Source organism: Terrapene carolina, unplaced genomic scaffold (assembly GCF_002925995.2).
Source record: "Terrapene carolina triunguis isolate 2854851 unplaced genomic scaffold, T_m_triunguis-2.0 Scaffold96, whole genome shotgun sequence".
Lineage (NCBI taxonomy): Eukaryota > Metazoa > Chordata > Testudines > Emydidae > Terrapene > Terrapene triunguis.
In genome coordinates this window covers 74,746,871-74,759,012 of record NW_020664447.1, presented here as the reverse complement: position 1 = coordinate 74,759,012, position 12,142 = coordinate 74,746,871, and the positions used below count along the sequence as shown (strand labels likewise).

Here is a 12,142-nt window from a genome sequence, read left to right as displayed (position 1 = left end):
GGCCTATGGGCCAGCAGATGCTTTTGAACAGAACCCAAAATCATTTTACTTACTTACTTACTATTTTATTATTTTCTCTGGAGTCTGGACCTTGACCAAGAAATATAGACCTTGACAAAAAACTGACTACCCCTGTACTAGGACACCATTGTGTCAGTGTGATGACCTCCCCCACCGGACGTGCTGGAACTAAGGGTGCAGGGGATGCTGCTACACCCCCTGGCTTGAGGTGGTTTCCATCATATACAGGATTTGCAGTTTGGTTCAATGGCTCTCTGCACCCCCATTATACAAATTGTTCCTGTACCCCATCCCCCATCACTGCCCAGGGTGATAGGAGGGGCAGCTCTGTGATGAGATACCCCCATCCCACTGACTGCCCAGGGAAGTAGGAGGAGGCATCTATGTGGGGTAACCTCCCCCCCGCATAGGGAGGTAGGGATGCCAATTTTGCTTGCACCTATTCCTGGAGGTTTCATCACATGAGCTAATCTTTAATTAAAAAATAATCTTTCAATTCTTGGAGACTCCAGGACAATCCTGGAGGGTTAGCAACCCTAGTGGGAGGGGGCAGGTAACCCCCCCTCCTCCCCCGCCCTTATGTAGGGAGGTGGGAGGAGGCATCTGCGTGTGCTACTCCCCACCTGTGCAGGGAGAGGGCATCGGCGTGTGATACCATCTCGCGCCACGCAGAGTTCAGCAGGGAATTGAGGGAGAGAAGGAACACACGTGAGTCCGCGGAATGCTCCAGCCGTCCCAAGCGTTTGCTGTCTCCTGTCACCTAATTGGTCTTCCTGTAAACCTTTGACCTCTCACCCCCCTTTTTACTCCAATCGCCTCACTCCTTTCATGGACGGGGAAGGTGGAGGGTGTGAACTGTGGGGGATGGAATTCTCAGAGCACGAGTACGCTGCCTGCGTTGGGCGGGCCTATTGTTGTGGGCGGAGGGCTCGGGGCGGTGCTCTATTTGCGTAGGGCCGGCCTCGCAGGGGGAAGGGAGGGCAGGAGGCTGTCCCGGGCCCAGGTGAATGGAGGAACCTGACAGCTGGGGGGAGTGAGGCGGCGGCGGGGAAATGGCGGCGGGAGCAGCACAATGAGACGCGGCCTGTAGCGGGGAAACTCTGGGCTGGGTCCAGTCCGGAAGGTAGGAGGCGGCCCTGGCATGTGCCCTCGTCGACGGCTTCATGGCGGGCTCGGGGCCCCAGCACCGGGGATAGGCAGCTTCTGCCGGGCGAGTGGTCACGGCCCGCTCCGGACATGTGCGCGGCTCAGCTCCCTTCCCCAGCCCTTGGCGCCCGGCTGAGCCTCCCTTCTCTCCCGCCGGCTGCAACGCATGGTCCACCTGCCGGAGCGGCGCAGGGCCCCCGGCACAGGCCCCCGCCTGGCACTGCCTACCGCGGGCCCAGCCATCCCCCTTGCCGCCGTGGCCCCGGCTCAGTGGAGCCCACGGCGAAGGGTCTCTGACGGGGGCCTGCGTCCTAGCCCTTCTCGCTGGCTTTGTCTCCTCTCGCCCCAAGGCCAGCAGCACTTGGGGCCTGCTGAGGCGTGTGCGCTCGGCTCCTGGGCCCCGTCCCGGACACCGCTGCCCGCTCAGACGACAGGCCTGTGGCTCCCAGGAGCTGTTTCCCCACCGCTACTCAGGGACCGTCTGCTAAAGGGGCCCTTGTTCTGGGTATGAGTTGCGGGCGGAGGAGAGAAGTAGATATAACTTAAAACTCGCCAAGAGTAATATTTTAAGGATCTTTATTATCTTTCTCTTCCTTCGCCACCTCCCCCTGTTGAAACGGCGGGGGGGGGGGGGGGCTGCATGCTGTAAATATACAGTGATAAAATTGAAAGATCCTCCTCCAAAACCTGTATGTAAAATATTACAAAGTGAAAGTAGTGCCATTAAAGCATTTAGATATTCTAGTGCCATATGCTATAGAAAGCTCTACAGTAGGGAAAAAAAAAGTGGGTCATGTATTGATATAACCTGAAACAAACTCAGACACTTCTTTGTGTATTGGTTTTCTTCCAGAGGTAACAGGCCTTCTTTGGTAGAAGTCATCTTGTTGATTAGGTATCAGGGGGTAGCCGTGTTAGTCTGTATCCACAAAAACAACAAGGAGTCCGGTGGCACCTTAAAGATTAACAGATTTATTTGGGCATAAACTTTTGTGGGTAAAAAAGCCTCACTTCTTCAGATGCAAGATTGGATTGATTAGGTTAACTTTGATCACTAAAAACTTAGATTTTTTGCACTTAATATTATTAGTTGTGGCTGTTCAGTTTTTTTTAACATCAAATGATTGTTTAAGCCCAGTGACAATGCATTCCATTAGTGGGTGAGAGAGATCCTGGCAATTTAGTTTACAAATCTAGGCACCTCTTCTCCCTTCCCCCCCACAAAAGTGAAAAAAACCTTGACCTATATCTTTAGTCAGCCAGTCAGTATATGTTTAGTGATGCTCATCCTCCTTCTCCTGAACCATTGTCCTGTGTCTTGTTTTTCTCTGCTAGATTGTAAGTTCATTGGGACAATGAACATGTCTTTTATATTTGTGAAGTGCTATGTACAGAAGCAGTGTTACATACATATTTTTAATAACGGGTCTTTTTTGATGGTTTGATGTAGGCACATATGGGAATTGAGTATATTTTAAAATACTTTTCTAAAGGGAAGGACCTTCTACACTGGTCACATCTTGTGGGGTCACAATCTGTAGTACTTAATGAAAAATATGAAAATATTCCTCTTTAGTCCTAAGTAGCTCACCCAGTAAAAAGTTGTGATTTTTCTCCTGTTCCTTCACTTTTAATTCATAGAGATAATGGTGCTCAAAACTATTAGATTGCACTAATGAGAGATTTCCCCATTCAAATATTCTGTAGCCTAGGAAAAAGTCCAGTGATGATGCATTTCAGGCACTGAGCCTGGAGTTAAAAATTTTGTATCCATATTTCTGCTCACTTCATAGCCTTTATTATTGAGTAAGGCCTTATATCCTGCTCAAGAGGTCTGTAAAATATCATTCCTTCCCATTTTACAGATAGCTAACTTGAGGTCATTTCCAGCAGAGCTGAGAGTAGAGCATGAGCCTTACCAATTCATCCACACTCTTTCATTATGTGTTTATCAAATTAATGTTCCTGTCTCTCACTAAATGCCATGCTAACCACAGGAGAAAGTAAATCAGGAATGTTTGTCTATTCTTTTTCTTAGTATAAGAACAATAGGACAACTGGTGAGACTGAGAGATTGAAAGTTAAAAATGATAAATGGAAATACCTTTTCACACAATGTGTGATTAGCCTGTAGGTCTAACTGCATGATATAGTTGAGAGCAAGAGCTTAAGAGGATTAAAAAAAATTATACAGCTATATGGATAACTAGTTATTGTAAATATGAAGAGTATAGGCAAGAGTTTTGGGAAGAATATAAACCCTCATGCATAATCTAATCTCTGACTGTTCGGAATAACTATATATTGCAAGGTTGTTTTCTTGGTCTTTTTCTTTTTGTATCTTCATCTGAAGTATCTGGTACTGGCCATTGTTAGTGACAGAATACTAGAATAGATGGACCACTGGTCTGATCTAGTATGATGGTTCCTTTATTCCACTCCCAGAACCAGAGGTTCATGATCTCCAAAATTCTGCTGCTATCTGGCAAATATTGTGTCACTTACTGATAATGTGTCCCATCTTCTTCTGGTGCTTAGTTCATGTAGAGCAGAGTCGCTCAACCTTTTCAGATTACCACCCCTTTTTTGAAGTAAAAAACATTCACAATCCTCTTACATTTTTTACTTTTATTTTATGTAAGTGCATCGATTTTTAACAAGCCTATTTAATTTGTGTTTGTCTTTCAAGAGGATGAAAGAGAACACTTGAGCTTGAAGGGTAGGGGTATGTGGGAGTGGGGAAATGATATTTTCTTTGGTTTAGATTGTAATAAAATTTCTAACACTTTGTAACTCCCCTAGGAGTCATGACAAACTGGATGAGAAATGCTGACATGGGGTAGAGTACTACTTTAGCTCAAAAGATAGAGGTTTGTGGTGGGAATCTGAAGGGCTAGTATTCAAACGGTGCTGGTGACTTGTGTGGGGAGAGCCTTATGGTTGTACATGATGAAATTTCTAGTTTCAGTTTTCTGTTTAAAAGATGGTTAGTTTACACAATGTACAACTGTTTTTTGTTAATCATTTATAGAGCAGCACACTAGAAAACTCAGGTGTTCCACAGTTTGGTCAGTTGTCACACATTTTCAGGTTTGAAGGGTTAGCAGTATGCCCAGGATCATCTCTTGCTGCTTTTGCTCTTTACTACAGATTGCATCAGCTTAGTGAAATTGATCTGATTTTGTAAGGGTATGTCTACACTACAAAATTATGCCCACTTAAGTTAGGTCAACATACAGCCACTGCAGTAATTAAATCGTTTTTTGCATGTCCACACTTACCAGGAGTGCTTGCACTGATTTAACTGTCATTGTGGGACAGCTTATGAAAGGTGGTAACAGTCGATGTAAGCAATGCAGTGTCTGCACTGACTCTGCATCGACCTAACTATGATGATCTAAGCACTACACCTCTCACAGAGGTGGAGTTATTAAGTTGGCATAGTGGGCAAGTTACATTGGCAGGAGCAACATTTTAGTGTAGATGCTTACTGAGTTAGATCAGTGTAAGCTGCTAAGTTTCACATTTCTGATACTCTTGGGGTAGAGGAGCTGTAACATAAGCCTCAAGAAGGTTGCTTTCATTGATGCGCCTGCTTATGTTCAGGAACAGCAGCAACAACAAACGTGTCTTTTTGCTAGTGGGCAGGAAAGAGGCAGAAAAATAGGAATATCTCTTCTTAGGTTGTCTGCAACAATCTTGTTGTGTGGAGACTAGATTGTGTGTTGCTTTCTTCCAACTCATCCTGACTCAGTGTGCCCTTGACCAATTCACTTAACTTGTCTGCCCTTCTGTTTCTCGTATGTAATATGAGAATAATTGTTACCTCACAATATAGGGATAGAGGAGCATTGTTAAAGATGTGACCATAACATATTCTCGTGTGTGTGTGTGGTTTTTTTTTTTAAAGTGTAAACTCTATTATAAACTTTTCTGGGCTTGGGTTTCTTTAGAGAAAACTACAACATTTGCTTAGGGGTTAACATCCCTTAGTAACTGATATTTTAAAAACTAAGTTCAGAGCCATTATGGTTTAGTGCAGGGGTCGGCAACCTTTCATAAGTGGTGTGCCGAATCTTCATTTATTCACTCTAATTTAAGGTTTTGCATGCCAGTAATACATTTTAAAGTTTTTAGAAGATCTCTTTCTATAAGTCTATAATATATAACTAAACTATTGTTGTATGCATAGTAAATAAGGTTTTTAAAATGTTTAAGAAGCTTCATTTAAAATTAAATTAAAATGCAGAGCCCCCCCCAGACCAGTGGCCAGGACCCAGGCAGTGTGAGTGCCACTGAAAATCAGCTCGCTTGCCACCTTCGGCACGCGTGCCATAGGTTGCCTACCCCTGGTTTAGTGGATAGGCTGGATAGGCTGCTGACCTGGGGACTATCCCTAGCTCTGTCACTGAACTGCTGTGTGACCTTGGGAAGTTACTTAGCATCTGTGCACCTATTTTTCCTTCTTTCCTTTGTATATCCTTTCAATTTATATTGTTAGCTCTTTGGAGCAGGGATTGTCTTTTACTGTGATTGTACGTTGTCTAGATGATGATGCCTGTGGATATAAATGTAATACAAATTGGTAGTAAAACATGTTACCTGGGAATTTTCTTAGGCAACAGGCCCTTAAAAATGTTAGTTTGAAATTTGTGTGTGCGCCATGTAGTTAAAAGTATGATCACTAATAGAGGATGCTTGGTGTAGGTTTTTTTTAATTTATGGGGATAGCAATAAGTGTGGTTATCTCCAAGATTTTAAAAACAATGGTGCTATCTGAGTTGCATAGATGGATGCAAGAGAGAGATGCAAAGGTTCCCTACAGCAGATTTTTTTAAAAAGTGGCTTCTACCATTTTTATTGCTTTATACTGTGTAAAGAGGACCTGAAAAGTTCTTTCTAAAAAGGAAAAAAATTAGAAGTATTTGGATTACTAAAATTGATCTTGCCACTGTTTCTGGTGTACTTCTTGGTTGTCTCAGAGCAGGTGTATTGTGAGCTGTCTTGATTGAAGTGGCAGGGGTGTACAATTTTTGGCTAGGACTTCCTTTCTTCAGAATGTTCATTATTAACTGGTGTTAAACGGGTGCTAACAAAACCAAATTATTTTTAACAGCCATTCTAAAAATTCCTTCCTTTTTCAGTTGCTCAGCTTTTACTCTCCTAATTCATATATTATAATATCATTAGTTCTCCAGTCACCATAGGCTTCCAGATTGGGCTACCTGAATCTTCTGTTTAAGACAAAAACATCTTTCAGATTTTATAAATTGTAGAGAAGCAAAAAAGCACAGTGAACTTTGCAGGTTACCTTCAAAGCGCTTAAATTTTAGTTGAGGTAGGTCCCCCTAATCCACTCTTCACAGGAGTAAGACATCAAGGGCAATTCACCCTTTGAAAGTTAAAATTACCACTTGCTGTTAATATATCTTAAATTTGGATCAGTTCAATTTACAAGGCTGGATCAAGGTATTTTAAATCCTAGGATTATGCTTTGAATAAATAAATACATTTTATTAGACAGAATTGAAAGTAGTTGGGAAACCATCAGAAGATGCTCAGTATGGTGGAATTTCTCTTGAACAGTGGTAACTAGAGCATTTAATCAGGAATTTTCCTACTGGGATCTTTTGGGAAAAAGCATGAGCTGTAACAGATGACAAAATTTTGAAGGAGCAGGTGTTTTTTTGGAAGATTATAGGCGCTCTAGGCCTGTACTTTACCTTGAAGTAGTTCATTGAAAGGAACTGGGAGAATGCCAAAAAGGTTTATAAACTTCATTGGTCTTGGAAAGACATGCAATCAGGTCCCAAGAGACAAGAAATTTTCTCTGTGGTTTACTTAACATAGTTAGTGCTTTACTTGTGTAGGACCTGAGATGTGAAACCTGTGTCTTGGTTAATAGTGAGTGCTCTGGCAAAACTGCAGTCTGTTCAGGGCTTCATTTTACTTATGCAGAATGGAAGGGGAGTTCCAGCAAGGAAAGTCATGGTTTCAGTAATTCTGTTTACAGACAGACAGCCTGATTGCCTTTATCTCAGTGGATAAGGGCCTACAAGGAATTACTGGATAGCATTTAGTGTATGTTGTGGCTAGGATGGGGAGCAGGTGTTCTTTTCTGGCAGGGTTTCAAGCAATATGTCTAACTATTTTAAAAATGGAAGTTGATTGCCAAGAATATTTATAATTTCTAAAAATGTCCATCAGTCCATTCTATCCCTGCTGCCCACCACCACTAATGTTCTCTCCTACTAAACTCAATCACTCTCTCCCTGAATAATCAATAAGGGACTTGCTTCTGGAACTCTACATTTATTGCCATTAGAGCAAGACCATTAACACAAGACAGCAGGACAGAAGATAAGTTAGTGTGTGTTTCTCCGCAACAGTCAAAAGCCTGTTATCCAAATCTCTCACTCAAGCTAAGTAGCTTCATGTTCCATGATATATAAAATACCCTCTTTCATTATTCAGTTAATTCTATATCCCACACTCCTCCCTTTCTCTCACTTTCCATTTAGATACTTAGTTTGTTTTTTGTAAAGAGAGATGCTTGATTAGGATAGCTGGTGCAGTCATCTTGAGCTGCTTATGTCACAAAAATTGGCTAGGTAAAGCCATGATTTGGACCAAAGTAAGTATTCTGAAGACTTTCTGTCTAATATATCATCTGGGAAGAAGAAACTAGATTGAACAAACTTGTGTGTTTGGATATCTAATGAAAGATTTCAGCAGCTTCATAAGCAAAAAGCTAGCTACTGTAAAATCTAACAACAAAGGTTAAATTTGGAAAGAAGCTAAACTCCCACGTCTAAGCTTTTGGTTACTCAAAGCAAGTCTGGAAAGGAGTAGGAACAGAGCAGGGTGGATAAAAATCATGATTTTAAAAAAAACATTTTTAAATGTACATGTTGCTAGTGTTTATACTTTCCATTTTGAAGTCTTAAATTGCTAAAGTGGATATTTTGTACTTGTTTCTCTAGTTTCCTAATTGTTACATGTAAAATCTAAAATTATACTATCTTTTTTTCTAAGGCCAGGTCTACACTACCGCGGTAGTTCGACGGTTGGCAATCGAACTTCCGGGTTCGATTTATCGCATCTGGTCTGGACGCGATAAGTCGAACCAGGAAGTGCTCGCCGTCGACTGCGGTACTCCACCTCAGCGAGAGGCGTACCGCGGAGTCGACGGGGGAGCCTGCCTGCCGCGTGTGGACCGCGTCTGAACCGCAGTAAATTCGAACTAAGGTATATCGACTTCAGCTACGTTATTCACGTAGCTGAAGTTGCGTACCTTAGATCGAATTGGGGTGTTAGTGTAGACCAGGCCTAAGAAGTTTCTCATTTAACAGGATGGTCTATGGAAAGATTAAGATCTCATTAATATCCTGACCATGAGAATAACACAAAATTGACTAGCAAATAGTTTGCACTATATTTACCAGTAGCACCATCTTCTGACACACTGAATTTCCACAAATCAAGAAAGCTGAACAGCTTCAACCTTGCTGTGTTCCTCTACCAGGCTTTATCATTTGAAATTAATGGGACTTATGCTCCAGAGTCACTTAGGTGCTTTTGACAGTGTCAGCCTTAGGTGCCTAAGTATGGGCTTTGGAACCTAATTTTAGATTTCAGTGTTTGAAAATTTTGGCCTGTGTACAAAAAAGTTCACAGTAACTTTGTTAGTGTACTGAAAGTCTAAATAACTTTTCATTGTTAATGCTGCAGCAGTTTTGTTTTGAAATGACAAAGATTTAATGTCACTAAGAAATTTTTAATAAAAATACAGGTTTAGTGCCTGATGCACATAGCATGCTTATCTTTAAGCATATGAGTAGTCCCATTGAAGTCAATGGCACTAGTCATGTGAGTTAAGCTATGTACTTGCTTCTGGCCTGGTCTACACTACAAACTTAGACTTAACCTGGCTTATGTCAACCTATCTAATAATATATGTGTCTACACTACCGAGTCCCTTCTGCCGACCTAGGTGGCCTCTAAAGTCAACTTCTGTACTCCACCTCTGTCAGAGGCATATCGCTTAATTCGACATCCACGGGTCGACATAGGGATAGTGTAGACACTGTGTTGTGTAATTCAAATGAATTGGCCCCCCAGGAGGTGTCCCACAGTGCTCCTCTGTGACAGCTCTGGGGAGAAGGGCTACACCAGGGACATGCAGCAGTGCCACATGAAAATAAAGGAGCTTCGGTAAGCATACCAGAAGACAAGGGAGGCAAACACTCGTTTTGGTTCTGCCCCATAGACATGCTGCTTTTATGAGGAGCTACATGTGATTCTCGGCAGCAACCCCACCACTACCCCAGAACACTCCCAAGGGACCTTGAGCAACAATGAGGAGGACATTGTTAACTAGGAGGAGAAAAATGTGAGGCAGGCAAGCAGAGGATTCATTCTCCCTGACAGCCAAGAACTGTTTTTAACTCTGGTACATCCCTTCACAGGACCAATTGGCAGCAGGGTGTGATGTTGGGGAAGGCACCTATGGTGAGTACATATTTCCAATCAAACTGTAGGGCAGGGGTAGGCAACCTCTGGCACACATGCCAAAGGCGGCACGGGAGCTGATTTTCAGTGGCACTCTCATGCCTGGGTCCTGGCCACCCGTCCGGGGAGCTCTGCATTTTAATTTAATTTTAAATGAAGCTTCTTAAACATTTTAAAAACCTTATTTACTTTACATACAACAATAGTTTAGTTATATATTATAGACTTATAGAAAGAGACCTTCTAAAAAGGTTAAAATGTATTACTGGCACGCGAAACCTTAAATTAGAGTGAATAAATGAAGACTCGACACACCACTTCTGAAAGGTTGCCGACCCCTGCTGTAGGGGTGTTTGTTTTGTTTGTTTTTAAACCTGGAAAAAAAATTAGGTGTAATGGGTATCTGAAACATTAAAATACAATGCAGTTTGCTCAACTATAACAAAGATAACTTGTTAGACAAATGGCAATTGAGGGGATGTCTACAGAGCAACTAGATGCCCGTGCCAACTGACTTGGGCTTGCAGGGCATGCGCTGTGGGGCTGTTCCATTGTTGTGTAGACTTCTGGGCTTGGGCCGTAGCCCGAGCTCTGGGACCCTCCCACCTTGCAGGGTCCCAGATGCCAGGCTCCTGCGCAAGCCCAGAAGTCTACACAGAAACAAAACAGCTCCACGGCCCCAGTCCAAGTCAGCTGGCACAGGCCAGCCATGGGAACTCTGCTGGCACCATTGCAGCACACAGCATTGTAGCATAAGGACCAGGTCTCTGTACCCAGAGTGATAATGTATATGGTCACCTAGGGGAAACGGGGACGTTTTCAATGTTGGCCCTTAAACTGCGAACTGTTCAACAAGTAATCCACCCCCTTTCCCCCCATTTGGTGAACTATGGGTGACACAATCATGCTTTCCCAAACATGATGTGGTTGGAAGGGATCACCGTATATTGCAAGCAGTATTGGGGAAGGGGCGGGGGGGTGGCAGCTTCCTGTTTGTGTCTTTTCTCTTGCCCCCCCCCCCCCCCCCGGACCAGTGCTGCTTATGTAAAAAAACAAACTATGTGGGGGGAGGGGGAGGCTTACTCTGGTGCATGTCCTCAAGCACCATCCAGGTTGCTAGGGGAACGGGCTTTTTTCAAGTTCCAACCTATGATCCCAGGGATGTCTTCATGAAAGCAGCAGCATAAGACTTCTCGCCCATGCCTCATGGTCTTATTCACCGTGGCTGAAGTAGCAAACCGACTCTTGCAATAGCCAGCAGTTGTGATTATGTTGTGGCTTGCAGTGAAGTGTATTGAGCGGTGTAAGTTAACCTTGCACCAGAAACAATGTATGCATTGTCAGTGCTCCCCTTGTGCTTTGCTGAAATCTCGTCCGTCGGTGCATCCTTCACACAGAGACTTTCCCAGATTAGAAGGCGAAAAAAAAAGACTTAATGCATGCCTCCGAGAGTGACAAGACCAAGCTCAGAGCGTAGAGGATTATACTGTCCGAGAACCTGGATGTGGACAGGAGAGCATGCAGGGAACAAGAGTGTGCCATGCAGGAAGAGATGCTGTGGATTATGAAGGAGCAATCAGACATGTTGAGGCATCTCGTTGAGGTTCAAGAAAGGAAGCTGGATGCTAGAGTTCCTCTGCAGCCTATGCTGAATCTGCCGCCATCGTCACCCAGTTCTACATTCTCCTGCCCAAATGTCCTATGAGGTGTTGGAGGAGTGGTTCAGTATCCCTTGCACTCAACACCAGGGGAGGGTACAAGGACCAGAAGGCACTCATTCCCACACCTTTGATTGTTGTTGCAGTGTAAGCAACAACTGTAAGCAAATTTTCCTTGTTTCTCCCCCCAGTGTTATTAGCCCTTTTGCTCCAGGTTATTTTACTTTTCTTTGCTGTGTGTGTGTGTGTGTGTGTGTGTGTGTGTGTGTGTGTGTGTGTGTAATAAAACTTAATGGATTGAGGAGAAAAGGCTCTTTTTTTCAAATGGTGGTTGGTGGAGGTGGAGTTTACAGGGGAAAAAATGCAACAGAGGGGACACTTTGGTAAGGAACAACATAGATAAGTGTGTCATTACTCTGGCTCATTGCTGAAACTGGTTTTCAAAGCCTCACGGAGATGCAGAGCCCCTCGATGTGCTCTTGTTGTTGCCCTGGTGTCTGGCTGCTCAAAATTGGCTGCCAGGCAATCTGCCTCAACCCCTCACCCCGGCGGAAACTTTTCTTCCTTTGTTTCACAGATATTATGGAGCAGGCAGCAATAACAATGGGGATATTGCTTTCACTGAGGTTCTAACCTAGTAAGCAAACGGCGCCAGTGACCTTGTAAATGTCCAAAGGCACATTCCACCACCATTCTGCACTTGCTCAGCCTATGATTGAACCGGTCCTTACTGCTGTCCAGGCTGCCAGTGTATGGCTTCATGAGCCATGGGAGCAAGGGGTAGGCTGGGTCTCCCAGGATCATGA

At 43.7% G+C, this 12,142-nt stretch overlaps 1 protein-coding gene across 2 annotated transcripts in view; it reads left to right on the top strand.

The window, feature by feature from the left end:
* The first annotated feature begins 1,081 nt into the window (after positions 1 to 1,081).
* DICER1 (dicer 1, ribonuclease III) overlaps positions 1,082 to 12,142 on the top strand; it is a 107,290-nt gene continuing 96,229 nt past the window's right edge. For both annotated transcript variants that reach the window (XM_024219338.3, XM_024219337.3), the window contains exon 1: positions 1,082 to 1,144. The gene's annotated coding sequence lies outside the window, so the exon portion shown is untranslated. The remainder of the gene's footprint in view (positions 1,145 to 12,142) is intronic.